We start from the raw sequence: 26517 nt of genomic DNA, 5'->3' as shown, positions 1-26517 counted from the left end.
AGAACACGTTTAATCCTGAGACATGCCTGGGACGGTCTTTTCCATGAACTGATGACTTCAGGCCTCTTGTCCTTGCTGCAAGAAGAGCATTGTTTGGAACTTGGGAAATATGAGTAAGGGAGGAAGAAGTGTTTTATGTATCCCTCCAGAAGAATTTTGCAAATATTATTGGTCATAGTTTTATCATATGATCACCTCAAATAGCAAGGAAGACCAGGAAATGGCCTTGAAAACTGGGTGCATTGCCTCCCTGAATTGAATTGGGGTCTGGTTGTAGGAAGGAAAAGTGATAACATTTGGTAGACAACTACACTGTCTACCACTGCACAATACTTTTCAGCCTACCCTACCTCCCAAGTCTCTGGGATCTTCTTCTTGCAACCTTTCTTCCCATACTCGCCTCTCTTCTCTGTGCTCTTCAGTGTTACCAGAACCCAGATCAAGACTCTAATGGGAATGCTGGCTATCCCAAAAAACTGTAAGACACCTGCTGGTGGTCTCAGGTCCCATATAAGGAGTATTCTCTCCTTTTTGGGTACCAGAGACCATCTGATAGGGAAATAATGATAAGCTCCTCTCCTGGTCAGATGCTAGAAAACCATTTGGAGTCCTTTTAACTGACAGGGTTCAACCCAGTGGTGGTATGACCCTGAATCTCTGCATGCCCATCTATATCATCTCCCATGTCTTCCTCGTCCAGCTGATGCTGAGCCCCTGATGTTGTAGGTTATAAGCTTCTTATGAGCAGGGCTATGACTTAGACACCCTCACAGGTAGAAAGAATAGGTGTACATTATGTACTTTATATATTGTTTAATTGGAATCCAGAGCAGAGTGCTGGGTTGCAGAATTTTACTTCTCCAAGGAAGCTTTTACTGATTAAGGAAAAACAAGGGATGCCTTCTCCCTCTCTGCCTTCTTTCCAACACTTAAGTTGATAATACTCCTGACTTTCTCCCCATTCAACCCCATTGCCTATTATACCTTTCACTGTACAGAGCTATTGGAAAGGTCCGGCTAGGTGGGTTACCTGAGTGGACTGGCATATGGATCAACTGAGGCCACAGTCAGAGATTTTTCCTAATTAACCATTTTATTCATGACCTCTTGAGTGGTCATAGGCTCTAGATCAATTATTGTTGGGTCTTTTCAGTGGAGAAACCCATTTTTGCTACAGGTAAAAAGACTCTAACATGTGCCATATAAGTGGGTCAGGAGCATTGTTTTAAATCAAGACATATTCTGTGTATGTGCTTCTTGAATTGTCTGAACCAGGACTAGGATTAGAAGATAGCGCTAATAAAGTAAACTGGCTGCATCATTCTGAGGGCCCAAATACCTTTTCTCTATTATGTAGCCATGGATTGACCCTGTATGCTTGCAACTCCCATCATAGAACACCCTTTAAATTTAGATACAAAAGATCCCTTGATCTGGTTACTCTCTGACCCCCTTAACCCAGTGGTTTTCGCTAAAGCCTAGGCCATAGCCTCAGAGTTCTGGGATTGTTGGGCTTAGCTGGGACCTAGGCATTTTTATCCTTCCCGCACCCCTTGGGTAACTCTAATATGCAGCCCAGAGTGTGAAATCACCTCCTAACCTTATCCGGAAAACCAACGTAGACTTCTTTAACCTCTGTTACAAACTAACTCTCCCAAATCAGGCAAAGCTAACCCTGCCTCAACTACATATGAGCTTCTAAGTCTTAATCATTGAGCTGATGTCATGCTAGATCCAACATACCATCTGCCCCACACCATTGCCACAGAGAATATTCATATTTGGCCATAGATGTGAATTTTAGCTCTGGAAATAGATAATTCCCTAATTGAGGGCATAGGCCATCTTCAACCACAGAAATAATGACCTCCTTTGGCTACAGATGGTTTCTTCTTAGTCCCAGCTTCCTATAAGCTGGCCATGGACTGGTTCCAAGCCCACACCCAAAGTTACCCTGTAATCATGATCATACGCTTGCTACCTGTTCTTCCCACTCCCGGACTCTTTCTTTGGTAATAACTTGTTCCATATCTGATAATTTAAAGTTTATAACCCTACCCACAGATGGAAGCCAGGGCTCCAGCTTTAGCCCAACCTCAAACCCTGGCCATAAACTAATAACCCAGCCACAGAAAGACCTCTGCACTTGCCTAACTGCAAAAACATCCTCATTTTTTAGTGAAAAAAAAAAAAATATATACAGACATCAAGAAACTAATAAACTGAATCTTATGTATTTATCTCCCAGCTACAATAATGGTCAGTACATGGCCGTTCTTGTTTCATTCATATCTTTACCTACACTTATTTCCATTCTCTCCTGGGTTATTCTGAAGGAAATATGGGCATTATTATATTCTACCACCTGTATATATCTTGGTGTTTATCTATAAAATATAGGGGTTCTTTAGAAAAAGATAAACAACCACAATACAATGATCACACCTAAAACTTAACAAACTTAAAAATTCTTTATGCACAAATATCTAGTTAGTGTTCCTATTTCTCTATTTCTTTTATACATGTATTTTTTTCCAGTTTGTTTTCTGATACAAATAAGGTCTGCACTTTGTTATTTGTTGATATATCGCTTCTAGTCAGCAGTTTTCCTTTTTATTGCTTTTATTGCATTTTTATTTCTGTTGAAGGAAGTTCTAAGTATAAAGCCCTAAATGTGGGACCATGCTGACCTTTAGCCCTGGCCACTGATGCATCAGCACACACTGCCCCACGGAAGGAAGGCTCTGACTAAGAGGGATGCAAGCCAGGGAGTGGGCAGAGTGTGTCCCTCAGTACAACCACTAACTGTGTCACCAAGTAAAGCTTCTGCCCTCCAACCAGTGAAGAACACGTCACTCTCATATTAGGTGATGATCATGTCTTCTGTTTGTCATGGCTGCTTTGTCTTCTCACTGCTGTGTCCTGTGACAGGGGCCATGACAGCAAAGATTCAGACAAATAACCTGTGTATATATATTCAGAACCTACAATTACACACACAGAAGAGGCTCCTGCTGTCTCTGCCCACCCTCAGTCTGGTTATGGCAATGACAGTCACACAGGGCAGGATTCTCAGTCTAGAGCTGGGGTCACCAAGAGGGGCTATTATGATGACCAGTGTCATCGCTTCTGGGAGTGTAGAGAAGGAAAGGGATTTGAATTGAGGAATCATGGGGAGGAAAGAAGCATCCAGACAGCTTCCTATTGGAGATCCTAATCTCAAACTGGCAGACTCTGGTCTTGAGGACTTGACCATTTCTTTGAGCAGCGAGTTCACATTTGAGTGTTGGGATTTTTGAAGCATTTGGTCTAACTGGGGTTGAGTGAAGTAGCAGAAAACAGCATCTTCAGCAACTCCATTTTGCCTTCAGAGGAAGGCTGTTCAAGCTTCTTGGCTGACATTCAAATCTCTGCCCATCACTTCCAGCCTATTTTGACAGTGGTAGCTCCCTCTTTTCTCCTACTGGAATCTTCTCCAGTCAGACTGAGCTGCTTTCTCGCTGCTTTCCAAACAGGCCATGTGCTTTCCTACTTCCTTGCATCTGTCAAGTTGTTCTCTACTCTTGGAATGCCCATCCCACAGCCCTCCTGTGCACATGCTGCCCAGAAGTCAGGATGATAATACACAGGCCGCACAGGAACTCTTGAGAAGCAGCAGAAGATGGAGTCAGCTTGAACGCAAAGCAAAAGAGACACTTGACAAAATGACCTAGAGCCTGGTACTAGAAGGTGCCTGGATGCCTAAACAGCCAGTAGAGTAGCGTGAGCCAGGAAAGATGTCACTCCAGCCTGGTCCTCACACTAAGGCTCAACTCATCCAAAAAGAAAGCTCGATGGAAACATGTTGAGCAAAATTATACATGCTCATTTCTTAACATAGCTTTCAGATTTAATCGTAGGGAACGTTTGTTTTGGTTTGAATTTCTCTCATTTTTAGATACCATTTTCTCTCCCAAACTAGGTCATTTGAATTATCTGCTGATAGTTCAAATCTGTAGATAATTTGCTTTTACTCACATTCCTAAGAACTAATTACCTGTACATATAAAATGATGAAATCTCATTATATTTTCTTTTAAAACTCTGACATGCATTTAATTACATTAGTCAATTATTACTGTACATGCTGAGGATTTGCTATTGACCAGCTCGTCTGGAATATTTACTGCACAGATGTGTTACTTTAATTAAACAAATGTGATTACACACATATCAATTTTTATTTGGTTTCAAAGCCCAGAATCTAAAAGTGACGCAGTTGGCAAAGCTGTGAGGTGTGGTGCTGGTTCCCAGGAACGCAGTGAGAGGCTCTTTACTGAGGGAACACAGAGCGCCTGCAACTCTGCGTGGGAAACTTCAACCACAAGTGGGTTTTTGTTGGTGTGTAAGTGCCATTGAGCGAACCCAAGAAGGGAACAAACAAACCAGCCCTGAATCTTCCTAGAACATCTTCAGCTTTGTTCTCTTATAAATAGAGAGACAAGGACTGTACTTAGAGAACCTACAAGAAAACTAACCTAAAAGTCAATCCATCTGAGCCTGGGGATTACTTGGGATTGGACCTTGGTCAGGTAGATGATCTGGTATTCGTCTTTAAAATCAGGGTGAAGTAGAACGACATTAGAACATTGGATTGGTCTCTTGGTCTCCTCCCTGCCATAATCTACTGCATACCCCCAAACGATGAGTTTAGCATCAAGGATGACCTTCTCCCAGTGCCTAGTCCCAATCAAGCAGGTTTGAGTAATAATATAAAGATGGAGACAGAAAATCAGAATGTGTTATCCAAACTGGAGTCATGTAAAGTTCTCTATGACTTCTGGTACAATGACTGCACATATCGGGTACTTGGTAAATAGTCCTGGGTATTAATAAAGGCAGTAAGTCAATCCATTAACCCACAAACACTTACCAAGCACCATATGAACTGGTTGTTGGTGGGCACAGATGGAAAAGCAGGAGATCTCTCCACACAAGTGAAGACTAGTTGTTTTCCTTAGTCTCACCCATGAGTGATCACTGTGTTTGCTCTCAGGCGTGTCTCTGTCTGGGCCTTTTGGTCATGGCCTATGAAGAACAAACCCAGTGGGTCAAGTCAACTCAAAGTTCTCCTTCAACTATGTGTCTCCAGGTCTCCTGGATGCAGACAGCATTTCCGAGGATGAGGTTGGGGAGCAAATGAGATGGGACATGCCTGGGTTCCCAGATATACTTTGTGCACAGAGAACACACTGAAATGCTGAGGAGTGTGTGCCGTCAACTCTAGGTGCGGAGAAGTTTTGCCAAAGAAGAGAGAGCAATTTGTCACCAAAAATAAAGGAGCCTCAGGATTTGGGATGAGACAGAGGGGGACACTCAGATCAGGCAGACCACTTGACTCTGTGGCTTTACCACCTTGTGACAGTTTCCTCACCTAATGGTGACGATGAAACTTATCTCATAATGTTGTTCTGGAATTATAATCACCTCTGAGTGATGCCTGGGGCACAGCAGGTTTTCAGGAAATTGTTGGAGATTTTGTTAGTAAAAGAGTTAGTATGGGTCAGCTGGGGAAGGTAGAATGTTAGAGGGGGTTGTTTTCAGTCACTTTGCCTATGCCATTCTTCCTTTTGGCATGTGGCATACCATAGGCGTATTCCCACCTCAAGAGGAAAGCCTATGGTAAATACATTTACAGAGTTTATTTATTTTTTTTAAGATTTTATTTATTTATTTGAGAGAGAAAGAGAGTGAATGGGGTGGAGATGGACAGAGAATGTGAAACAGAATCCACACTGAGCTCAGAGCCAGATGTGGGGCTTGATCCCACGACCATGAGATCATGACCCATGCTGAAACCAAGAGCTGGACGCCCAGCCAACTGAGCCACTCAGGCGCCTCTGCATGTACAAAGTTTTAAGAGTAGGAAAGCTATGTGGTCAGTACCCAGGAAGTGAATTGCCTAATGTCTTGCAGCTACTAAGTTTCTCCTATACTTGAGTTTTCCCACATGTATGGCTAGAAATATTTATTATCTTGCCCAGTTGGGGATTGGAGAGCTTCCAGGTCCCCTCTCCTTCATCCCGGGATACTGCACAAATGTTACAATTTTCTATGTGTGCCATGAAATAAACAAGCTTGGGGAACGTTGGCCGACTAGTCCAGCTCGTTCAGGAGACAGCTTGGATTTTGGCTCACCTTTGTCTTTTTATTTTTTTTTTTTCCTTAAGATTTTACTTATTTATTTGACAGACAGAGAGAGAGCACAAGCAGGGGGAGAGGCAGGCAGAGGGAGAGGGAGAAGCAGGCTTCCTGCTGTTTGGGGATCCTGATGCGGGGCTCCATCCCAGGACCCTGGCATCCTGACCGGAGCCCAAGGCGCAGGCTTAATGACTGAGCCACCCAGATGCCCTGTGGGCTTCACCTTTGAATAGCTGACTAACCCCAGCATAGGGAATTATTTGAGCCTAGTTTTCTCATGAGCAAAACGGACATAATTTTGTCTTGTAGTTTTGCTGTAAGGGTTCAGTGAGACTGTCCTGTGTAGTGTCTGAAATATCATAAATACTAATAATGGTGAGTTGAATGTACCGCTTTTCCAGTTTATAATTTTATTTGTTCAAGAGTACAACTTCTGGCTTTCCGTACTCACAGCTTGGTGGATGGAGTCAGGAGATAACTGAGCTGTTCAAGCTCTCAGCTTTGGCGATGATCCCTCTCCATCTCAGGTTCTATTTGGTCTGCCAGTAGTGGTTCTGGTCTGGCTGGGGTCACTGCTTAGAGCAGAGACCAGGGTGAGGCCCTGCTGGCCCCAGCTCCCAGAGGGAACCGAGCTCAGGCTCAGCCCAGCACCCTTAACCCACCCAACTCCCCGGTTGCTGATCTCATCCTTTTGCCAGGGCTAATTATACTTAAACCAGATTGGTAGGAAGCAAGACGCGTGCACACACAGCCAAAGCCTGGAACTGCTTACCCGAAAACACGTTCCCTCCTCCTTCTGCTCCAGTTCTCAGTCTTACCAGAAGCAGGGGCGGGGATGGGCGAAGAAATGGAGTTTGCACTGTGTGTGCTGAGGCAAGGCAATCCCGGAGTCACCCTCCACGTTTCCCACCCCAGACCAGCTCTGGCCTGCAGCCGCAGGTCACTGGAGTAGAGTGGAGCCCAGCAGGGCACTGGGCTTCTCCTCCCTCAGAGTGGGTCACTGTGGGTTGCACCCAGCTCTTCGGGGGGTGAGGGCTGGGCTGCTAGCCCACTGTACCTCATTATGTATTCCTTCATTGTTTCCTATGCAAATTAAGTTAATGAGAATTAGGAACATAATGGAGCCCATTCACCGTTCTAGTCGCTGGAAAATGGGTTTGACTACCAATTTTCCATTACAGCTGTTTTGTAATTACCGTGGAATACTCTGAATTCTAATGGAGACGCGGAGCTGCCTGACAGCCTCTCGACTACTTTTTTTTTTTTTTTAAAGAAAGGCTTAAAAAAAAAAAAAAAAAAGAAACCTAATCCTATAGCATAAAAGCCTTTCAATCTGAGTGCCCCTAGTTTGGCTTCTGCCATGAAAATCTCCTCCACTGTTGCAGGAAGGACTCACTGCCATTGGTGGGGTTTCCTGACCTTTGTCCAGGTTAGATTCATTACCTTGGCAGGACCAAAGTTCTCCCTTGGCTTGGAAGCAAGCAAAACAGAGTTTGGGGCCACGTTCAGTTAGGAGCTGCCCTCTGAAGGGATCAGAGCAGCCCACGGCTAGTGTGGACTGCTTCCGGCTAGATCTGACTTTCCCATCCCTCCCTAGCCAGAGACCTACTCACCTGTTGCTAAATTCAGGACACTTATTACAGGAGTATTCTTTGACATAAAGACTCTTTCCTTTTCAGCACCGAAGATTCTAGGAGGAAGAACAAGTTAAAAGTTCAGTAGATCAAGATGACTGGGACATAGGATGCTAGGGCTGAGGGTAAGGCCGAGCTCAGTGAGCACTGGGCAAAGAGAATATGGAGGCCATTGTGTCACGTGAGGCTAAGAAGTCAAGATTTTATTCTTAAGGCCTCTTAAGCAGGGGAATTACCTGATGAGAGTTTTAATTCAGAAGGACATTCTGGATACAATATGGAGAAGGGATCTGGATATATATATATCCTGGGGTGGGGTTGTTTTGGTTACTGGACACATAAAACTCAGCTAAGGGGCTACGGCAGCTACATACTCCTTCTGATCGATGGCGGAATCATGAAGCTTGAACTCAAGAGGTAATAATTGGGTTGGAGAGAAGTGGATGGATTCTGAAGACGCTTACGAGGTAGAATCACGACAAGTCTAGATGATGAATAGGATACGTGTGCATTACAGGCGATAGGGGACTCAGGGCTTCGTCCTTGGCTTATGGGGTGATGCAATTCTCCAAAACATAACAATACTGAGAACTAAAATTTTTGTGGAGAGTGTAACATGTGCCAGGCACTGTTTTGTTTTACACATATAGTCCATTTGATCTTGACCATAACCTACAGAGGTAAGAACTATTACTAACCTCAGATCATCAGAGAAAAATTAAGACATAGGGAGGTAAACAAACAAAGAAATGTGTCCAAGTTATCAGAATCAGGAAGCGGTTGAGCCGGGACTCAAAGCCAGGTGGTCTAGTTCCGTAGACCAGACACATAACTCTTGGAAAGGGAGATTTGCTCTGGTGTGTGTCTGTGTGTGCACACATGAGAGAGACAGACAGACATACAGATGGGCAGGCAGAGGGACAGAGCATTATCAGTCGTGGGCGTATGAACTGGAGGTGTCTTTACAATATTGTGGCATAGGTTTGCAGGGGGAGACTGCAGTCTAGGAGGGAGGACTGGGCTCAAAATACAAGGTTGTGGGGTGTCAGCCTCAAACTGACATTTGAAGACATGGAAATGGTTCAGAATCTCCTAAGAGAGATAAATGAGGGACTCTAGAGAACCCCTAGGTTTTGCATGCTAGACTGAAGAGGAGGACCCTCTAGGGGGCACTGGGAGAGAGCAGTCCAGGAGCAATGCGAGTCTGAGGGAGGGCGTGGCTAAAGCTTCAGATCCCTGGAATTTAGGAAAGAGTAAGCGTGCATTTTAGGTTGCTTCTCCAACAATTAGAACCTGAAACAAGTAGTTATCAGAGGTGATTCCGAAGCTCTAGGAAGGGAGTGGCTTCATCCTCAAGCAAGATTTCACCTCTATGCCATGTTTTTCTGATGAGCTTGGAAGTCATTTCTCAGTTTCAGCATCTTTTGCCACCTGGAGAGGCTGAGAAATTTCAAAACCATCAAATCCTGATGCTTTTTTATTTCACAGTTCTTCGCTCATTTATCTCTCCCCCTCACGTTGTACTGTAAGCAGCAGGAAGAAACCTGGCTTGCCTTCAACACTTTGTTTGGAAATCATCCAAGCTAGATAACCAGGTTCATCCCTTACAAGTTCTGCTTTCCCCTTACAGCAGATGACAATTTTGCTAAACTTTCTGCTACCACATAATAGGGGTCCCCTTTCCTCTAGTTTCCAGTAGCACATTCTTCACTCTGAGCCCTCCCTGGCAGTGTTCTTGTTGTCTATGTTTCTACTAACTGTTGAAAGCAGTTTAGGCTTTCTCTACCATGCTCCTCAAAAATCTTCTAGCTTCTTCCTCTTGTTGTTCCCAAACCCACTCTCACATTTTGAGACATTTGTTACAGTAACGTCCTGCTTCTGGTACTCAATTTGGCATTGGTCAGGGTTCAACCAGAGAAGCAGAACGTAAGATAGATAGATAGATAGATAGACAGATAGATAAATAGATAGATAGATAGATGGATAGATTTGTGACAGGCTTACACAATTGTGGGGGCTGGTTAAGCAGTCCTGTAGGGGTGTAGTCTTCGTATCTGTTGCTGGAGTTGAGTTCTGAACACAGGTCATCAGGAAAAGAAGGTCACGTAGCAGGCTGTAAGCCAGAGCACAAGGTGTGACCTGTAAGCGTGGTCTTAAGTGTCTGTCCATGCCTGTTGTCTCTGACCTTGTGATGAGGCTGTCTTGCAGATGCTAGGACCTCTCTTTCGTCACAGAGCCAACTGCATACCTGGCTCAGGGGCCACAGGAGTTGAAGGAGGACCTAGGGGCAGGGCGCTAGAGTATTTCCCCAGCTGCTGGTTCATTGAGGTGAACCTGCAGGTAAGCAACTATCTGTGTGAGGTACGAAAGAGCTGCTACTTCGCTTCTGCTTCTGCAGATCTCCCAGGGACCTCCCTTGAGGCCACCCAAATGAGAAGCATACAAGAAAGGAAGGATCAGGAAATGTGGTTCAGCCTAGTGAGTTGGCACTTTACACAGACATCACACCTGGGTTCCCCTTACCCCAACATCTTTTCATAAATGCACCAGTTTCCTGGAATATCCTACCTCTGTCCTAACCTGGACCTCAGCCCTAATGGCCCTTCCACTGTGACTATCCTAATAGGTCTTCATGATGCTTGATACCTTCATTACAGCACCAGTCACATGTATAGATTTTATTTATTAATTTATCTCCACCCCCACCCCCAGTCTTAAAATTCCTTAAAGAGTCATAGGCCACATTTTCCCTAATATCCTTAAAAGTTATTGCCTGGCATATAGTAGGTATTTAATACGTTTGAATGATTAAAAGAAGAAGAATGAATGAGATAAAATAGCATTCCAATTCATGAGGCCATTGTAAAGATAAGAGGTACTAATATATGTCCAAGGACCCAATTCATGGTAGGTTATTAGGGAAGCTCCAGACTTTTCTATGTGGGTCTAGCTCTGGCGTGTGTCAGATGGCCACTTGGGCTTCAGCAGGCCCCTCTCCTTCCAACACCATGGCCTGCCAAAGTTGTCATCCTGGAATCACCCAGGTCAAGAAGATGGCAAAATCTTGAAGAATGCTATGTTTGCAAAGCTCTGGAAGGGGATGCACTGATAAAATTCCCTCTTTTGGGAAGAAACAAGTGATCTTTACTGAGGATTCCCCAGTTAGCTGGAGATAAAATGAGCCCAACCTTGGGGAAACCATGATCATAAGAATATGCTGTCTATCGACCTGAAGAGTTAGTGTGTCACTTCACCTAGACTCACGTAGGGTAATGAGCAGATGAGGTTCAAGTCTAGGTAAGCAAGGTGTCATCTATCTGCTTGTGTATTTGTTTACTCAACACACACACACATGCACACACTTTATATATATCATATATGTGTGATATATATATTATATTATATGCATATATATACATGTATATATCATATATATGATTATAAGACATATAATTTTACAAATGCTGCATTAATATTGGAGTATAGAAGAGTTAATACATGTAAAATACTTAAAATAGTGCTCAGTGCCTATAATCCCAAATATTTGTTATTATTATTACTATTAAAGTGATACATATAGTTCTCCATTTATGCTTTTCTTTGTAGACATGCAGGTCTTATCTGTTCTCTCTCTTTCTCTCTGTCTCTGTCTCTCTGAGTCCTTAGCTGGTTTCTATGATGTGTTGTCTAGACGTATTACCCATCGGATTCTTGACTAATTGCTGTAATTTATTGAGCACTTATGTGCCAGGAACTGTGCTACTTAATTTCACAAGACTTATGATTAGATTCAGTTGCACATAACATGAAAAGTCATCTGATTTCTGTCCGTTATGTAAAAGACGCCTGGAGGTAACACAGGGCCTCGTAAGGTGGTTCCACCATATCATTAAGAAACCAGGACTTTCTCTATCTTTTTGCTTCACCAGTTGCAAGAGAAGCTGGGAAATGCGGGGTTTTAGCTGGAGGGCATCATTGCCCTGAATGAAAATCAGACTCTATTACCAGAAAGAAGGGGAGAACGGATATTGAATGGCGTCATGGCCTCTCAGACCTGAGCACCTGATTCTGTTTGATCAGAAATCAAAAGATGACCTCTCCTCTGCATTCTGGGTTCTCACGAAGCCTGAGGAAAATAACAGACACCCACAGGTCTTACAAAGGTAAAATTGTGGCTGGAGCATGGCTGGCGGGAGAGGTTGGGTCATTCTCAGACCAGTGAAAGAAAGGAGTCTGGCAAAATGGCATCGTGATCTAGGAATGAATTTTGAAGATTGACTCGTAGAAATTTCAAGGGTCTAAAGATGAGATATTGTCCAGACCTACTATTTCTGTTTACCTCTGCTCCAGCTACCGAGAGAGAAAATTTCTGCTCTGTGTCTAAAGGGAGACAGATGTCAGTTTGAAAAGGAAAGAAGCAGAGGGGTCAGTAGCCACCTCTCACCAGGACCTAATTCACACTCAGGGAACATTTGATCCTCTGGGCTCTGAGGGAAGTTTAATTGAAATGCAAAAACCAAAGGTCAAAACCATGTAAAATTTAAAGGCCATTTTTACTATTTGACAAGGAACAAATTGTAACTTTATATTGCTTTTAGATGCAATTTTGTTCAGTGAAATTAGATTATGCTCAACTAAAGCACCTTCTTTAGAGCTTTTAGATTAAATATTAGAACTTATTAGAAGGACCTTGATTTCGTCAGTAAATACCAAGGAAAATATTTGGTGGGAAATGCAGCTGCCTAATTTGCATTAATACAAATGAGAACTATTAAGCTTAGTTGATTAGCATATTCATATGTACTGTAGTCCCCGTGTATTTAAAATAGATTCTGCTAGATTCTGATTACAAACTCAGTGTATGTATAACTCCCTGAACCAGAGCCTTGGCAATAGATTGTGCCATGGAGGGTGAGGACGCCAGCGGGAGGGAAACAGAATGCTGGTCTCAAGGTTGCTTCCAGAACGAGTACCGTGCAGAGCTGGCTCCATCCTCAAGGCTCTGAGCAGATGAAACCCAGAGAGCTAGGAAGCCAGGATAGGGGGCCAGACAGCAAGATGTGTCGGAACAAATACGTGCGAGTACCCTCTTAACTTCTTCCTTCCTCCCTCGGCTCAGCCTGTGTTTATCAGGTGCCCGCTGCATTCCGGCAATGTGGGGGCTGCTGCTGGGGTGATTGCCCAGGACAAGACCTACCATGACAAACAGCATTCTTCTCCTCAAGGAGCTTGAGGAGATGAATCCTGGCTTGTCACAGAAGGAGCTGATCTTCTGACTCCCTGCCTGATTCTGTGCCTTGGCCCTTTTATAGCTGGGAGTGTTTCTGTCTGGAAGATGTCTCTTGATGTGGGGACCCCGGGGAGCAGGCCACAGAGGGCGGGCAAGAGCTACATGGCTTCTCCTGTTCCTGTGGAGCCTGTGAGTGATGCCCAAGCTACCGTGTGCCCCAGAGGGAAAGAGCCCTGCCTGAGGAGGGGCAGGATTCAATAGGGAGGGGCATGAGCACAGGCACCGGGCAATGGGGGGCGTGGGGGTGTGGGGGTGGACGGAGAACATAAGATTTGGGGCAGCTGCAGTGTTGGTGCACTGAAGCGGGGGCTGCAAAATGGAAAATGAAGGGCAGACATCTGCCCCTGCCAGGGATTGGTTCATTTACCTTCCTGTCAGCTCTTTAATGCAAATCAGTTTGCTCCCTCTTCAAAAGTTCTGTGTAGACTGATTTTTTTTCCCTTTGCAGATAAATTGACAATCTCCCTTTAGCTTGCAAATTAATTCTGAGATGATTTAATTTTATTTTTGATGATCTTTTAGGCTCTCTGTTTCCCTATAACCCCCCCACTTATCCCCCCAACATACCTACTAATATAATAAATGAGCTATAAACAACCAAGCACACTTGTGAATTCAATCAAAGGGATGCCAATGATCTGTTAAGGAACATGTTTTATAGAATAAATAATCTCCCCCATTCCCTGGCCTAGGATTTCGGTAACATTTCTCAGAGCAGAGAACCAGGGCAGCCTTTCCAGACACCTAGATCGCCATCATGGGGTTCATCTCTTTCTTCTCTCTTCCTGCCCTGGCCCATAGCCCATGACATATGGTACCCATGCAGTCGGGAACCCCATGCCCCCAGGAAGGGCGTTTTGGGTTCCCTGCTCCCCTCAAATGCATTTTCTGTCTGTTTCTTCTTTTTAAGGCGACACCTCGAGGCTAATGCGGTGAGTGGCTAATACACTTGAATGGGGTGATGCATATTGTTTACAGATAAGGTCGTTGCCCCTTACATTTTTACAGGTTAGGGCCCCCTGGAGAGGACAGCACACTAAAGGTCATTGGCATTTCCTTGTCCAAGTGTCTGTGCTGGTCCTAGAGTTTCCAGAGCAGACACAGGTTGGGTAATGGGTGTCCACAGCAGGGATGCGAGAAGGCAGCAAAACACTTTCCTGATGATTCTGTTTATTTACTTTGCTCTTTTGTGCTTTTTCTGGGACCTAACACGTAGAACTTTGGTGCCAAAAACGATTTCAGACATTATCTTATTCTAAAAATAAAGCTGAGGCTCCGGAGAGTCCTGAGGCTTGCCTCGTGATGCAGTCCGAACCAGCAGCACATATTCTGAACCTCAGACCAGTGTGTGAGTTGACAATCCCTAACGTGTGTTTGGTTCACATTGATCTGGCTGTCCTCTGTGTGCATTATAAATAGATGTAACAGGTTTTATAGCAGACACAGTAAAAGAAAAGCTCCAGGTTGGGTGACTTTTCTGGAACCTAAACATCTATCCATCCATCCATTCATTCTTCTAATGAAGACCTAATGAGCACCTCCCATGTGCCAAGAGTGTTCCAGGTCCTGGAGGTGAAGCCAGGAGCAGAAAGACAAAGCCCTGGGCTTGGGAAGCTTGCCTTCCTGGGGTTGGTGGGGGAGGGGTGGGAATAAGAATGGACTGGAGCTGCCAGGTGGGCATACCTGCCTCGAGGAAGGATGTGGCGGGGTATAGGGGTAGAGTGTGACCAGTCTGTTGTCCCAAGAGGAGGCTGTCGTGGGTGGGGGGTATTCCTTGGAGCAGATAAGGTGACATTTGAGCAGCTGGAGGTATTGGGGAAGGAGACATAAGACTATCTGGGGAGAGAGAGCATTCCAGATGGAGACAGAAGACATGGGAGAGAGACAGTGAGGCCCAAGGGAGGGAAGGGGGATGGAGGGCACAAAGGAGCAAGTCCAGGTCAGGCAACTTCACAGGGGCAGGTGGGGTGTCTACATATAATTTACTGTCTAGTCAGCACCTTCCAAGAGTGAAAAACAGTGCCGCTTGTAATCATTCCAGGACAGACATGTACGTTGGGGTCCAGGGCGGGCTGGGGCACATGGCATCTGCTGCGAGGGTGGGTGTGTGGGGCTGGTTCCCACTGTGCATGGGCGAGGAACCACAGACGTACAAGCAGAGGGCCTTGGGGTTCTGAGGACGAAGGCACAAGAAGGGAGACACATGAGGGGGCAACTGCGATGATCCGGGTCGGGACCGCGGGGCTGTGGATGGACGAGGCCACGCAGGGGGAGGAGTGGTGCATTGTGGATGCACACTGACATGCGGCTGACAGGATTTACTGGTCAAGTGGAGGAGAGTGGGAAAGGAAAGGAGAGCTGGGGATGACTCCATGGCCTAAGCAGCTGGAAGACAGAGTTGCCTCTACTGAGACGTCAGAAGACTATGGAGAAAGCAGGTTTAAAGAGAAATGAAGTTTGGTCTCACCTATTACAAGGGACTGAATATTCGTGTCCCCCTCAAAATCCATACATTAAAATTCTAACCCCCTCTGTGATAGTATTAGGAGGTGGGGCCTTTGGGGGGTGATTAGGTCATGAGGGCAGAGCCCTCATGAGTGGATTTTGTGCTCTTATAAAAGAGACCCCAGAGAGCTTCCCATCCCCTTCACCGTGTGGGGAGAGGGCAGACAGACAGCCATCTGCGAGCCAGGAAGTGTGCCCTCGCCCGCTAAGCTGCTGGTATCTTGATCTGAGGCTCTAGAACGGTGAGTGATAAATTTCTGTTGTTTATGAATGAGCCAGTCTGTGGTATTGTGTTACGGAGGCCTGAACGGACTGAGGCATCCATGGTACCTTTGATATAACATCAAAGCGAAGAGGTCGTATGTAGTAGAAACAGGAGTCATCAGGATATATATTTGGTATTGGAAGTCCCCAGGGCCAGATGACATCCCTGAGCAAGTGCGTGCAGACAGAGAAGAAAGCAAGACCTGGGCTGGCAAAGTTTACAGGTTAGCAGGACCAGGAAGCTCCTGGAAAAGAAGGCTGAGAAGGAACAGAGAGGTGGAGGAAAGCAAGGGGAGAGGTGTCCTAAAGTCAAGTGAGGTAAATACTGCCAAGCTCTCTTGTGACCTGTTCAGGATGTTTTCACCTGGACAAGGATTGAAAGCAGGATCTGGTGTGGGGACGTGGGGGGGAAGAAGTAAGCCCTGAGCCCCGGGGACTGGTTCTCTGTAGGCAGGGACTGCTATGTCATGAGCAGCGTATGCATGAGGCTGTGGGGGGAGGGGCTTCAGAACATGAGAAATGCCTTGGGTTGACTTCTCCTGGGGCAGGTGGAGCTATGGGTATGGACTGAGCCATCTCGGCAGCCTGAGGCAAAGTCTCCTTCATCTGTAGGCACTAGCATCCTTTGATCAGACCCCAGCTGCGCTTATAAGGTGTGCTTGGTGGAAAGCGAGAGTTTGTGAGGAAGAGGCCAGCCAGACGTCAGGCGGTTGGAAGTGTTGGTGGCGTTGATATAGTCAAGAATGAAAGAGCAGAGAGGACATGGTGCCAGGCCTGGGTGGGAAGAATTCCCAGGCCAGCGCTGGGAATTGTAGACAAAGCACAAAGACCAGGAACTTAGAGAGAGGAGAACTGGGGGCAGTTCTAGCTTTTGCCACATCCTAGTTTGGCCTCTCTGAGCCTTTGTCTCTTTGTCTCTAAAACTGGGTATAGCCCTGTCCCATCTGTGTTTCTATAAAAGTTAAATGGGATGAATTGTGCTATAATCAATTTATGTAGGCCCAATCCATTATAAAAATACAATGCATTCATTTTCCTTGTTTTTGTAATTTTTATTATCCCTTTCTGTTGAAATTGGGACAGATGTGGAGGCTTGTTTTCTAGGCGAGAACACCAAGGAATAGGGGAAGTAGTCTTTGGTTGGTAAGTGTGTAGGAACTCTTGGGAGAAAAGGAAGGTGACTACGACCGAGATCACTTCCTGCACAAGGATGAGAGTGATTATGACACAGCCTCATGCTGTCATGGGTCCCCACACATCGTCTCACTGAAGGCGACCAGCTCTAACCTGCCTTGCCGGAGCCCGCTGGTGGGAACAAGAGTGGGCTTCCTGAGGAGATACGTAGTTCATTCTCCCCATGCTCAAGAGGGTCGCCTGATGCCCCAGCCTGCCTCCTCTCGTGACACTGTCTGGGGCTGGCTGTGTGAGATGACAAGCTCTGGGAGCCCGAGTCATGCCCTCTGTCCTCACAGACACCCACGTGGGGGCCACAGACTGTGAAGTGAGCCAGTCCTCAGTGCCATGGAGGGTGTGCCTGAACGCGGGGACATGGTGCTCTGACAGCTATCCCAAATGCCTGCTCCTTGTGGTCGGACCATGTCCAGATGGTGTGTGTTCAGTTAAAGGCCGGCACCGCGTTCTCTGTGGCTGCTCTCACTAGCCATCCTCCAATCCCTGTAGCCTCTGCCTGACACCAGTAGGGACACCAGAGAATTGGATCACTGAGGTGAGGCTCTGACTCAGGAAGGTGTAAATGGGGGCTTCGGCCTGCCCATGGGCCCAGCTTAGGGGAATGTGCCTAAGGGGCACTGGGTACAGGGCGGGGTGTGTCACTGTGTGGAGAGCCCACGGGCTTGGTGGTGGACTGAGGAGTGGTGCAGCCTGAAGCCCGAACAGGAAGGTCAGAAAGGTCAAGCCTGTGGCAACAGGGCTCTCAGGATGGCGGCTTCGCTCTGACCAGGGCCAGCCTGCTCATGGCGGAGCCCTGAGGTTTAGATTTCAGGTTTCCCCATGAGCACACAGTTCTCATTCAGTCTTCACGTCCTTCTTCCTGCTGAAGCTGCATGACAGCTGCGGGTCTGCCGTGTGCTCCCTCGGGGCCGACCTCTACCTGTTTCAGTGCAGAATTCTGAGCGGCTCCACTCACATGGCAATGATCTCATGGGTCATACTCGGCTCTTCCAGCTCCAGAGGCGACAGGTGTGGCTCCCCAACCCATCCTTTCCTGTGCGCTGCTCCCAGCAAAGCCTGGCTCCGGGCTCAGGAAGCATCGACGGACACGAAATCCGTAAGCAGAGTGGCGATGCTCCACAGTGACAGTCCGAGCACCAGAGAACAGGTAGCCATGGTGGTGGGAGCAGCACAGTCCCCAGAGCGTCAGAAGTGGCTCGCTGGGTCCTCGCCCTTTGGCCTGGCAGCTGTGCCTTTGCTCAGGGCCCCGCATAAAGCCCAACAGGGAAAGAGACCGTTCACCTTCCTGGATGAGACCACCAGGGGGCAGTGGAGCACACTCGCAGGAGGCTGCAGCTGCAGGACCAGGAAGGTTGGCAGAAGCTTTTGAGGCCTGGAAACAGGCTGGGAGACCCTAGGGTCAGAAACCATCCTTGGAGCACCCTCTCCCCTTTCAGAGAATGGAAGAACTGCGCTTTGGCTTCAAATCAACCGGCTTTTATTTTTACACAGAAACTGCCCAACCTTAATAGCCTCATCATCATTTTGTTCTGGACCATCACCCCTCTTTCCCTGGCATGAATAGCCCAGAGAGGTTGTGTAACCAAATCGAAGACACACAGCCATGAAGGTGGTCAAGCGTTCGATTTTTCATAGTCTTAGGTCTTTCATAGGTCTTTAACCCCAAAGACCTTCCTTAGTGCTCTACAATGATTAATCCAGTCCTCACCAGGGAAGTAGATGTCCAGACCCCACTTCACACCTTTCCCAGAATCTCTTGTGGGGAGGGAAAGGTCTTGCACCCAATCTGCATTTCTAGCAAGCTCTCCAGGTGATTCTGACAAACTTGCTGAGTGGGAACCCTGACCTTGTGGGGGACTGTGACCAGAACCAAACCGTAAAGAAAGTGAATGTTTTCTTAAGTGTCCCCCACTACCTCCTCTCTACTCATGCAGGATTCCAGCCACCCGCCCGCAGCCCCCAGCTCATGATGTCAAGTGCTCACCTCTGAAATCCGCTTCTGCCAGGGACTTATCTCCATCACTCCTGGCTTCCCCGTCTCACACTCTGACAGGGACTGACACTGAGCCTCCCTTTACCACCAAACCTTCCAAAGTGACAACAAGTTAATCTGATTAAAAAATCAATTCTAGTGGGATTAAGATACAAAGTTGCTCCAACAACTGGCCAATCCCAGGTGTCGTGGGAATTTAAACCAGGGCTTTCTGGACATAACAGCACAGTCTGGGCTTTTAATCCAGAAGTGCTGGATTAAATGCAATAATACAATAAAGATGAGAATTTCAGGGAAGAGTAGAGAGATGCATTCTGAAAGATAGACATACTTGGTGCTGGGATCCAGGTTTAAAGGGTATTTTACCTGTATAGTAGAAATGACTGATGTCGGTCTCAGGGTTTTGTTTTGTTGAAAAGGGCAAGTATTGTTTTTTTTTCATTTCAGAGATAATATATGTGCATGCAAAATATCCATTCAACATAGAAAATTATAAATTTTCCTATAGTTTTGTTACCCAAATAACATCTATCCAGATGATTAGGACAATGGTGAAATATTGCTACACTTTACTGAGCACCTACTATGTGCCCGGCACAGTGCTATGTGCTTCCCATATGTCATCTAATTCTCACATGGTCCATGGACAGGAGGTGATAGGTTTTTTTGGAGGATAAAGAAACTGGAAACAGAGGAGTAATTTTTTTTAAATTTGATTTCTTTTCAGTGTAACAGAATTCATTGTTCATGCACCACACCCAGTGCTCCATGCAATACGTGCCCTCCTTAATACCCACCACTAGGCTCCCCCAACCTCCTACCTCCCCTCCCCTTCATAACCTTCAGATTGTTTTTCAGAGTCCGTAGTCTCTCACGGTTCATCCCTCCCTCCAATTTCCCTCAACTCCCTTCTCCTCTCCATCTCCCCATGTCCTCCGTGTTATTTCTTATGCTCCACAAATAAGTGAAACCATATGATAATTGACTTTCTCTGCTTGACTTATTTCACTCAGCATAAGCTCTTCCAGTCCCGTCCATGTTGATGCAAAAGTTGGGTATTCATCCTTTCTGATGGAGGCATAATACTCCATAGTGTATATGGACCACATCTTCCTTATCAGAGGAATAATTTTTGCAGGATGAAGTGCTATGTGATGGGGCAGGAACCCAACTCTGGCTTCTCTCATTCCAGGGCCCAGATTCTTCTACTGGCCCACCCTCTCCCCCCACAGATACACACTGTACTAGCATGCAGGCACAACACACATGCACACACAGAACTCGTACACCCCACAGACGCACCCACGGACACACAGGCCCTACAGACATACACATGCCACGACTCACACAGAAGACCCACACACCCTACAGACACACAGAATTTACACCCCGAGATATACAGAACTCACACACGTGCACGCACGGTAGACAATCACAAAAAATTCACACACACACACTACAGTTATATACACAGGACTGACACATTGCAATATACACACCACAAACACAGCCCCTGCCCCCTGGTCACATACGTGCATAGAGTCATAGACCGACATGTACATACATACACAGGCTCTTCTGAAATCTGTTTTTTTTTTTTTAATTCCACATGTACAGAGAGCTTTTATTCTTTTAAAATCCTGCATAGACTTCTACTGCAGAGACCAATCATAATGTTACTAATCTAATCCAATTGGTAGCTCTCTAAGTTTCTGAAAAAATACAATCAAATAACAATAATGGAAAGTTGGTGGGTTTTCATTAAGTACAGGATTCGGTGCATTATATCATTGAATCTTCACAGCGACTCTGTGTGTAACCCCATTTTGCAGATGCAAAGACCGAGATTCAGATGGTTTTAGAGCTTCCAAGTGACAGAGCCAGGAAGCAGGGTTAGGAAGTAACTCCAGACCCACCCTTGGTATGAGCTGGATATTCACGAATATCCATGTCCGTACGTGTCTGTGTTGGAGAAGTTTCCGGAAGAGAAATCCCAAGTCTAGGGCTACATACATTCTCTAGTTTATGCAACTTGCTGAACTGGCGTTTGGAGAACTGTACCAGTGTGCAAATAAATGTCTTATTTCCCTTTGGTTTTTCCAGGACTGGGTATTTTTATCTTTGTCTCTTTGTAAGGCGAAAAGTTATATTAAAGTATTAGATGAATCCTTTTAGGGAATCAGGTTTTACTGACACAGAAAGGGGTTTGTGGTTTAGGAAGATGGTGGCATTGAAGGACGAATACATTTTAGCAGAGGATGTATTTTTCTTGGTGACAGGGACGGTGGAATCAGGTCTGGGGTTCCTGGTGGTCTCGGGGCTTCTAACCTGTTGAGTTGCATGTAGGAGCTCTGGAAGCTTGCTTGTCATAAAGGCACTCTGACTTGAGGCTCAGCGTTTGGAAGAGGTGCCTCCCATGGACCCAGATACTGCGTACTCTTAGGAGGCAGAGGAAAGCGTGTGGAGGCCCAGCTCACCCTCCCTTGAGATCCTTTACCAGGACCACCTCCTGGGCACATGGAGAGTGACATAAGGGGCCACCTCAGAAGCATGTCAGTGGCAATTGGGGGCTCTGTGCGTGGACTCTTTATCCTTGGCTGCTTCCCAGGCTCCCCCCGCAAAGTAGGCATCTGCAGAGCAGCTCCATGAGGCCAACAGCTTTTGCCTTCCAGCCTGAGATCGTTGCTGCTGGAGGATTCGGCCTTGCTGTGTGCCTCAGCTCTGGATTTGACACAGGTAGCTGCTTGTTGCCTTACAAATGGTGGCTCTCCAGGTTCATGTTTTTATTGGATCATGATAGAATGGTGCAGGCAGCTCCGGAGCTAAGACTGGGTCTATGTCATATCCCCAGCCTGCCCCTTGCCTCCCCCCAGAAGCCCCCCACAGTAGTCCTGCCCCGTCGCGTTCCCACCTGCCAACCTCTTTAGCTCAGCTCAGCAGCCCTAGGGCTGGGCGGCGCCGGGCTGCTCCCGGGACTCGCTCAGCCGTGGCAGGTTTGACACACCGTCAAAACGGCAGCTGTTCCTTTCTCAATTCTACCTTCCTGAGCTTTTCTTGCAGCTTTTTGTTGCCTGAAAGATTGGGTTTCCAGCTTCTGTTGTCAATTTTCTTCTAAGCGGGCTCCTTTGGTATGTATGGTGGAAGAGAGAGCAAGAGAGGGGAAAACAGTGCTATGGGAAACTGTCCCTTCCGTGGTGTCTGGAGTCTGAAGACTTCATTCCTAGAGAGGCTTTTTGTCCATGAGCTGGGGCCCCAGAAAAGCTGAATGATAGCAAGGAGCCTTAGTGTGGGCTCTTCCTCTAAGTGTCCAAGGTAATATGACAAAGCTTTAAGAAAAGTAGGTAGCAGGAGTACATGAAAATAGGCTTTCCTTTCTCCCTGGACGTGCTTTATGAGGGGTTTTGTGGCCTTGACCGTGAAGGGTGATGGGGCTTTTGCCTTGTCTAGCCTGGGTACTGAGAGCAACCAGTGGATGGAAAGCCTGCCTGCTTTTTCTCCACGACCGCCACATTCTGACCACCCAGTCATTCCATACATAAGGGGGGCCCACAAAGTACGGAGTTAAGTATTTTTGGTAAATACAGCAGACTCTTCATTCACATGGCTGTTATTCCCAATTTCACTTTTATATCCTTTGTATTATTTTTATCATGCATATTACTTTTATGAATACTATAAACACAATAAACTGCTACTATTTTTGCTTTAGACAGTTATCTTTCAGAGCTATTAAAATAGCAATAAAGAAAATTTTATTTTGCCTTTATTAATTCTATTTTTATCCCTCTTGATTTTATTTACGGTAGATCCCAGTTTCTGTTTGGTGGCTTATTCTTTCTTTCTTGTTCTGGCATCTTATTCTTTAAAACTTTCTGTGATCTTTCTTTCTTCAAATATAGGTCTTCTAACATTGAGTTCTCTCTCTCTCTCTCTCTTTTTTTTTTTTTTTTTTGAGAAAGTAGTTGTGTCATTCATTTTTGAAAGACTTTTTTTTCTGAATATAGTAAATAGACAGATTTTTGAAATACTTTAAAATGCCATTTCATTTTCCTCAGGTTTGTGTAGTTTCTGATGAGAAGTCTATTTTAGCTCTTATCTTCATTTCTCCATAGATAAGATGCCTTTTTCCTCTAGCTGCCTTCAAGATATTTCTTTGTCTTTGGTTTCAATAGCTTTACTGTCATTTTATTGTTTCCCTTGATTGGTGACATAACTATCATTAATTTTGGAAAACTCTCAGATTTTGTTTTTCCAGGTATTTTTCCTGTCCCCCTTTCAGTGTCTTTTCACCTTCTGAGAGTCAAATATAAATATGCTATGCTTTTTGATAGTGCCTTGTTGCTTTTGTATGCTCTTTTCTTTTACTATTGTTGTTATTATTATCATTATCATTATTAGTATTACTACTACTACTCTTATATTGTTTTTCTTTTTTAGTTTTGATAATTTCTATTAACCTGTCTTCAAGTTCATTGATTCTTTCCTCAGCTGTGTTGAGTTGACTGATGAACTCATAAAAGTCTTCCTTCATGTCTGTTACTGTGTTTTCATTTCTAGCTTTTCCCTTTGATTCTTCTTTCTGGGTTTCACTTCTCTGCTCAAATAGCCCATCTGATATTGCATGTTACCCATCTTTTCAGTAAAGGCTTTAATGTATCAATTTTTAAAATTCCATGTCTGGGAGTTCCAACATCTGTGTCATATGTGTATCTGGTTCTGTTAATTGTGTTTTCTCTTGACAGTGTTTTTTCTTCCCCTCACTTTCTTGGGGTTTGCTTTATAAGTTTTTGTTGAAAGAGATGTCTTCTGTAGGGCTCTGGAAGCTGAGGTAAGCAGTTTGTATGCTTGAGGATAGGCATGCCTTTCCTTCTGTTAAAATTTTAGCTTGGGGATGTACATGAATCTGATTAAGAATTGCATTAGATTTAAGATCTCTTGTTGTTATGGTTGCCTTCAATGTACCACATGCTTCCAGTTCCTCAATACTGCCTTGTCTTGAGGTTGAGTTTTGGTTGGCCAGAGAGTTTTTCTCAATGTTGAAGCCACTTTAGATCTTCCCTTTACATCATGCTTTGAGAGAATTTCTTTTCATGTTCTTGTCCCTCCACACTAGAGTTCTACTATTCCCTGTAACTTGATGGCTCTTAGCCTATAAAGGAGAATAGGTGTATACACAGATTACTAATTAAGCTTCAGTCTTATAATGGCACTGTTTCTTTGTGTCTCGGGGGGATGGTCTTCTGAGTCCCTGCCCCTCCCCTGGGGGCAATTACTGGACCCACTTCATATTCTTGCTCCTCTCCGGAGTACATGTTTTTTCCTATGTTCTCCTCCCCCAGACACAGGAGGCTTTCAGCATTGCTCTGTGTGTGATAGTGTGGGTTGCCTTCTCCCAGTAGTCTAAGACTAGGATTATGAAGAGGCAACAGGCAAGGAGAATCTGGATGTGATTTTATACCTTTCCCGTGGCAGCTGCTGTTCACTTTCTTCAGGCTTGAACTACAGGGGCCACTTCAGGATTCTCATCAGTGGTTTTGTGAGCACTGGTCTGGGTGTGTATAGAAGAGCCTGTGGATGGTGCGTTTTCATTATATCTGCATCCTCAGGAGTTCTGTATTCTCTTGAAATTCCTCACTAGGTCTTAACAGTTCAGTAAGAATTTTAGCTGACTGCTTACCAATGTCCGGCAGCATCTACCCCAGGCAAGCAAGTGCTCATGTTCTAGCTCTTCTTGCACACAATTTCATTTACTTAGATTTCAGATCAGTTATTTGTCCTAGGAGCTAGATCACTGATAAGTTTAAATTCACTGCAATGAATTTGTGGATTGTGTAACATTTTTGTTGTAAGGGTGGGAGTTATGCTTTTACTAGCTTTCTATCTTAAGGAGAAGTCAGAAGTAACACTATTCTTAATACTCCCAAACTGGAAACTACAAAAATGCCCATTAACAGTCCAATGGATAGATATATTATAGTACATTTACCCAAAGGACTACTATATAACAGTGAGAATGAATGCACTATAACTACATAAAACAAAGTGGATATAACTCATAAATATAATGTTGAGCTAAGGAAGCCAGTCACAAAGGAGTACATACTGGATAATTCCATTTGTATAAAGTACAAAACTAATCCATGATCTTAAAAATCAGGGGAGCAATTGCCTTTAGAGGGCCAGAGGCTAGAATGGAGGACAAGGCGGCTTCTGAGATACCAGCAATGTTCTGTTTCTTGATATGCTTGTTACTATAGCTTTATATTTCTGAAAATATAATTTTATATACACATATACATATATCTCTTTTCTGTGTGTATATCATATTTCATCAAAAATATTAAAAAATATATCCATTAGGATAATTAAAACCTGGATTTATAACATTCCAGATAGCTAGAAAAAATAAAAGCTAAATCATAATCCAGCAAAAGACAGAAAATTAAGAAAATGCTAAGGAATCTTATAAAATAAAGTGCTAAAGCCTAAGGACATCAATTATGGCAATAAATACAAATGCTTATAAATGTTCCCCATTAAAAGATAATAAAATACAATAAAGCTCATATATGTTTTTAATGATGTGTAAATGTGAAAGGACTATAGGTGAGCACTTCCCCCCACCACCCCCCGGTTCCCTTCTTCTCTTCTTAAATTGTATTTGTACTATCACCATGATCTTGAGACAGTGTTCCAAATTTATTAAATGATAGATGGGGCAAGGATATCTGAAGACAGGAAGGAACAGGTCAATGAGGGGACAATTTGGGACATATAAAAATAATATGTAACACCTGTGATTGAGCTGTCCTGACCTGGACCACCCTCACAATTTCTAAGGGAGATAGTTTTTGTTAATTTAGTATCCATCTCCAAATCTTTTGACTGACACCTGAATTCTGCATACCCCAGGATTCTAACTCCATAACTCCCAGAGAATTCTAGCTCCCTGAGTGTGATGACCTCAGAGGATAATGCCACCCTTTCTTAGACCCTGCTAAGGGAACACATCATAGTGGACCACTGTGTAAAGGAACTTTAAGGGGAAAGTTGAAGACATTGAGTCTGGATTTGGCTGGAGGAGGATAGAGGTTTAAAGGGAATTAAATAGAAGAGTTTGGGTTCACCTAACTGAGGGAGTCCATGGAAATAAACACAGCAATGATCCCTATCAGGAATTACTTTGTGAACATAGTGTGGGTTGGAGGCAGGTTTGTTTTCTCACAGTAGTTATTCGAAAACATTCAAGAAAATGGAGACCCTTAGGTAAGGTTCTGAGTAATAAATGCATCTTACAACTTATTCCATTTTTAAAATAAGAAAAATTGATTTGGAGAAAATTTTTCTAGACTTATTAAAACATCTTATTTAAAAAAAAATAGTTTATTGTGACTTAGAAAATTCCACATCCATTATCTAACTGAAGTTACATGGATTCCATGTTAAGGAATGTACAGAGT

This window comes from Lontra canadensis, unplaced genomic scaffold, assembly GCF_010015895.1.
Source record: "Lontra canadensis isolate GAN:19392208 unplaced genomic scaffold, GSC_riverotter_1.0 scaffold17, whole genome shotgun sequence".
In the NCBI taxonomy this organism is placed as follows: domain Eukaryota; kingdom Metazoa; phylum Chordata; class Mammalia; order Carnivora; family Mustelidae; genus Lontra; species Lontra canadensis.
Note: the sequence above shows the minus strand (reverse complement) of the source record.